Source organism: Dendropsophus ebraccatus, chromosome 6 (assembly GCF_027789765.1).
Source record: "Dendropsophus ebraccatus isolate aDenEbr1 chromosome 6, aDenEbr1.pat, whole genome shotgun sequence".
NCBI classification, from domain to species: Eukaryota; Metazoa; Chordata; class Amphibia; order Anura; family Hylidae; genus Dendropsophus; species Dendropsophus ebraccatus.
In genome coordinates this window covers 2,099,758-2,105,879 of record NC_091459.1, presented here as the reverse complement: position 1 = coordinate 2,105,879, position 6,122 = coordinate 2,099,758, and positions in this window count along the sequence as shown.

The following is a 6,122-nucleotide window of genomic DNA, read 5'->3' as shown; positions in this document are numbered from 1 at the left end:
TGATGGCAGTCATATCCTATACACTGTTACAGCACAGGCGCCAAAGATGTGGCAAATGGTAATAAGTCAATCAGGAAAATTACCGCTACCTCTAATAGCTGCGATGTTTCTAATTAGTTTTAGCCATTTGTATTTCTGCTTGGAGAATTTATCAGAATTTGTGCCCGGCATTTATTGTCTCACAAACAAGTGAGATGTATTCACCTGGTTCGGACCAGACGTCGCCTGCGCCAATTTTTATTTTTGCGCAGATGATAAATAAGGTGCAGATTATTTGAATATCCAGGTGGAGACACAAAACAGATTATAAAAAATTCTATTCAATATTTATTCACATGTCAAATATGGGTTTATACCCAAAAAATGGGCGCGACCAACCTGGACCGAAAGGTCCCCCGAAATGTCATTTACCTTATCTCTGGGCCCTTTTATATGGAAAGAATAAAAGAATTAAAAATAAGATATTATTGGATTCGGTTTAGGAGTCTCTCTCTCTTCCATGTCATTGTGTGTTGGCGCTGTAACAATGCAGATGGCAGACTGCGCCATATCTGGTGGTATCTTTGGATTCTGTGGATAGCCCATAGAAGATAGCCGTGATCTGCTGCTGCTCCTCCAGTGTGACGGCCATATAACATGTCCCTCGTGTTCTACGCTACATTGCACCATCGCAGTTTCCCAATTTCTGATTACTCTTTTTTTTTCACTTTATTGACAAGATTTAATGCAGAAACCCCCCCCCCCCCCATCAGTCCTTCCTGTTTGTCTCCTTTCTCACAGTATGAAAGCTACCAGTGTGTAGACCCTTCTGATACCACTGTCGGCTCCGATAGACTCTCTAATTGAAAGAATTGAAATCTAGAGCAGCATATCTAGTAATGAAGGCAAAATAGCTGTAGAGATGAGAAGTGATGGGGCGCGCACATCCTTTACTATCCTCACGCTTTAGGCAGGTTCCGCATGACTGAGAAGACTGGTAGGAGACGGTACCAGATGAGTATTGTGTACGTGAAAGTATGTTACCTGCCAAAAGGGCCATTTCATCTCGACACAACATCCCCTCATTAATGTCGTGTTTCCATATAATTTAATACATCTGACTTCCAGCAATGATATTAGGTAGATGGACGGCCTTCCGTATAATGGTCGCACATGATCGCCCATGCACAATGCAGCCGGATGACTTATCCATGGAGCAGAGCATTACCTTCCCCTTGCAGAGCCGACCTAGAAATTGATATTTGTTCGAGCTACAATAACAAAGAAAATAGACGACTTTTCTTGCCGACACAGAGCAATGTTTTACTGTTGGGTTTATTTGGCCAGAGAGCAGACTCTTAAGGTTGGTATTAAACAGTATGTTTCATTACGGCAACAAGCTCGCGCTGACCCAGACTCCGCTCTGTAGCAGATAGATAAAAATGACATATCTTTAGGCTCAGGCTTCTTCTCTGCTAAGAAAAGGAAAAACTTTTTCTGTAAATTGTTGCAATATGTTTACCGATGGAATATTTTTTGACCTGTAGAAGCCCTTGAATTGTGTCTGAACTACTAAGAGACATCTTAGCAACAGACAAGACTTCTGGGATTACTGTTTTCAAGTGATTTCTATCTGAGTTTTATAGTTCTTATAAAACCTGGTTCTGTAACTGTTACATTTTCTACATTAGTCAAATCTGATCTGGATGCGAATACATTTAGGGGGGCATTGATCGAGGTCTCCACTTACCCCAGTGAAAGGCCAAAAATTCTCCTGCAAAACCCAATCCTGCACCAAGATTTAGCAACTGCCCACCAGTCTGAGGCACACAAAACACACACTGACACAGCAAAAGGTGAATGGAAAGACAGGATGTCGATCACTTAGCAAAACAAAGGTACATGGCCAGAAGAACAGAGCAGGGAGGAGATAGGTGTGGTGCAATATCAATTACCAGAGCAGGATAGAGCTGTGTTCAGACTGGTGCCAATGACACATAGGATACAAAATCAGGGCTAAGAGCACAGTCTTAACCATATACCACAAGCCGAGGGACCAACAGGTACAGGCATAATATGCATGCTCTGTGCAAGGTCATTCTATTCTGTTCTGTGACCCTCAAGCACTACACTATCTGCTTTTCTTCTGATTTGTCCTCCCTCCTGGTTTAAATACTTTTCCTTTTAGGATTCTCTTCTCCAGCACAGCAGACTTGCTTCCATTTAGGCGCAAATTATCAGCAAAATACAGATTTTACCCTAATGAAAAGTCAGTCTAGTGTTCTAAAAACCCAAACCCTTCCACCTTCCACCAACAAGACTTGTACATTGAACTCCTGCACCGGTACATTTCCAGACATACAACCTTGGGGGTCTTTCTCTTCAGCATGGCAGCTAGTTCTCTAAAACTTTTTATGATGGACCTCCAGCTACCATGGACGTGAACTGCGACGGCTTTGTCATCTCCAGCCCCCTAATGTCATTTCTCCACCATTCCCACCACATACTGAACCCTGGCAGCGGGAAGACAACCACCCACCTGGGTGACACGGTCCTGCTAATTCCAGAATTCCTGGTAACCACTCGCTGTCTTAGCCTACCCGCCCCCCTCCCCCCACCACACACACTATTTGGATTGGACTGCCCTCCCTGCTGTTGCCATTTCTGAGATTGACACTTTCACATCATCTCCCAACTTGGCAATTTGATTTAAGAGGACACACACATTTCCTTTTCCTGGAACCCTTTCTGCCTTTAACTATATTACCCTACTTGCCTGGTGCTCCTGATCCAATCCTCCACAACTTCCCTACCAACTGCAATGGCAACACATTCACATGTGCTACAACAAAAGAAACCTGTGTACCTGTGGGAGCTTGCAGATCTTTTAAACTTCGCTTATACACAAGCCAAGACTTTTGAAAGTGAAACCGTGTATAGACGGACCTCCCAGTAATCCCAACTTTCTTATAAGACTTTGATTTCACAACATTTATTGTTACTGAGAAAAAATACCGATAAATGTACGACCTTGTAGTAGTTGTATTCCAACCCCTGTAGTAAGGCGACTGCGAGATTCTATTAGGAATATAATTGGAGTAACCTCCTCGTGGAGAAAAGTCGGCCTTGTCATCGAGAACATTAGATTATTACAGGTTCAACAAGCAAACAAGGAACACAAGACATAGCTGGCACTGAGGAAATTCTGTTGGCGATCATCTGGGGAAATAAAAGCAGCAGGATGGAAACCAGCGGATTCTGCCCACACATAACAACGATCAAAGGAACGGCCGACCGCAACCTAATAACAGGTTTAAAATAATTGTAATTCAAGTTTGTAGTGCAATGTAATGTAATGATATTAATGATGGAGGTGTCGCTTGTAAGGTTTTCATATATAGTGAAGAGACCAATGGTTATTACCTACTGCTCCTTCATTCCTATAGGGAAAACGCCCTAATCGAGCATTACAGCCCTAGATGTATGTCTGCTGCATAGCCGGACTATTACAGCTTGTAGAGAGGAACTGGAACCCAACTGTATTTCTGCCCCCATTGCCCCTGATTTCATACAGAGGATTTTTAATGCCTCATTCTATCAGAATTTGGGGTATGTGCCATTGGAATCAGAATAACCCCATAATACCAAGCAAGTTGGAACACCACATGGTGGCACATAAAGGACCCGCAGCTCTATGGTACCAAGCTGAAGGAACTGGGCTTTATGTCTTTTTGTCACTCACACATACATATACATTAAACTTAAAGGAGAAGTCCAGCAAAAATTGTTATTACAGTATTGTATTGCCCCCCCAAAAAGTTATACAAATCCCCAATATAGACTTATTACGGGAAATGCTTACAAAGTGCTTTTTTCCCTGCACTTACTACTGCATCAAGCCTTCACTTCCTGGATAACATGGTGATGTCACTTCCTGGATAACTCGGTGATGTCACTTCCTGGATAACTCAGTGATGTCACTTCCGGGATAAAATGGTGATGTCACTTCCTGAATAACATGGTGATGTCACTTCCTGGATAACACGGCGATGTCACTTTCCAGATAACATGGTGATATCACTTCCTGAATAACATGGTGATGTCACTTCCTGGATAACATGGTGATGTCACTTCCTGGATAACTTGGTGATGTCACTTCCTGGATAACATGGTGATGTCACCTCCTGGATAACATGGTGATGTCACAACCCGACTCCCAGAGCTGTGCAGGCTGGGGCTGCTGGAGAGGATGATGGCAGGGGGACACTGAGGGACACAGGGCACTGGAGGAACACTGAGTATCCCTCTGCCATCATCCTCTCCAGCAGCCACAGCCCGCACAGCTCTGGGAGTCGTAACATCACCATTTTATCCAGGAAGTGACATCACCATGTTTATCAAGGAAGTGACATCAACATGTTATTCAGAAAATGACATCACCTTATTATCCAGGAAGTGACATCACCATGTTATCTAGGAAGTGACATCACCATGTTATCTAGGAAGTGACATCACCCAGTTGTCCAGGAAGTGACATCACCATGTTATCCAGGAAGTGACATCACCATGTTATCCAGGAAGTGACATCACCCTGTTATCCAGGAAGTGACATCACCATGTTATCCAGGAAGTGACATCACCATGTTATTCAGCAAGTGACATTACCATGTCATCCAGGAAGTGACATCACCATGTTATCCAGCAAGTGAAATCACCATGTTATCCAGCAAGTGACATCACCATGTTATCCAGAAAGTGACATCACCTTATTATCCAGGAAGTGACATCACCAAGTTATCCAGGAAGTGACATCACCCTGTTATCCAGGAAGTGACATCACCATGTTATCCAGGAAGTGACATCACCATGTTATCCAGCAAGTGACATCACCATGTCATCCAGGAAGTGACATCACCATGTTATCCAGCAAGTGACATCACCATGTTATCCAGGAAGTGACATCACCATGTTATCCAGGAAGTGACATCACCATGTTATCCAGGAAGTGAAGCCTTGATGCAGTAGTAAGTGCAGGGAAAAATGCACTTTATAAGCATTTTCTGTAATAAGTGTATATTGGGGATTTGTATAACTTTTGGGGGGCAATGCAATACTTTAATAATCTACCATGGGACCCATTATCTATCATTCGTCTTCCTCTCCGATAGGTCAGTCTACGATTACACTGTGTTTAGCAGCCGTGGTTATAAAAGAAGTTTGAGATGCTTATAGTCGGCTAGATCTACAAGTCTATGGTGACATTAGACATAGACATGAGAGATCCCCTAAAACCCTGATGGATGAAGAGCTGTTGCTGCGGTGTCTGAGCCTCATTGTAACAAATGTTTCCTCTAATTACAAGGATTACCAGAGAAATCCGGCAGCGGGGTAAAAATCATCATAATACAGAAAGTATGTTTACCAGACCTTGTGCCTGCACTGTGCCGCGTCACCGGGCTCCCATACCCCGCCAGATGTCATTTTCTCTCAGCTTTGGGGTACATCCCGACCCCGCTGAAATGTCACAAAAGGGTGGGATTTAGCTCAGCCAATCAGTGACTGCAGCGATGTCCAACCCCCTCCATCAGCCGGGAGGTGATGTAGCAGGAGGGGAGATATGACGACTGTCGTCAGGGTCCAGGAGCGGGAGGCGGCACTGCACTGCACCAGGATAAGTAAATATACCTTCTTTATTATTCCCACCCCCACCAGACTTCTCCTTTAAGATGGTTTTAACATTAGGCCTTTTTTTTTAGAGGAAAACATCAAGACAAAGTAGAAGGTCTGAGGACTTACTTATTGGAGGAGGTGAGAAGAGTGATCAACCTCCTCCTGTTGTCCAAAAATTGCTTTACCATGATGATCCCCCGTTCACCTTGCCCAACAGGGGACCAGACTGGAAACTAGGGAATGCAGAGATGAGTGATGAACATCCACCCAATAGGACTAAAGGCCACTTGTGTTCTCCAATTCTATCTCAACAGGTGTGAATGTAGCCTAAACATCACGACAGCTTTTTTTAAAAGTATTATTTAAAAAAAAACAAAAATAAAAACTTTTAATCAAAAGTTTTGATTGGTGGGGGTCCTGGTGCCGAGACCCTCCCCAACTATAAAAACAAATGGAGAGAAGCAGGAAATAGG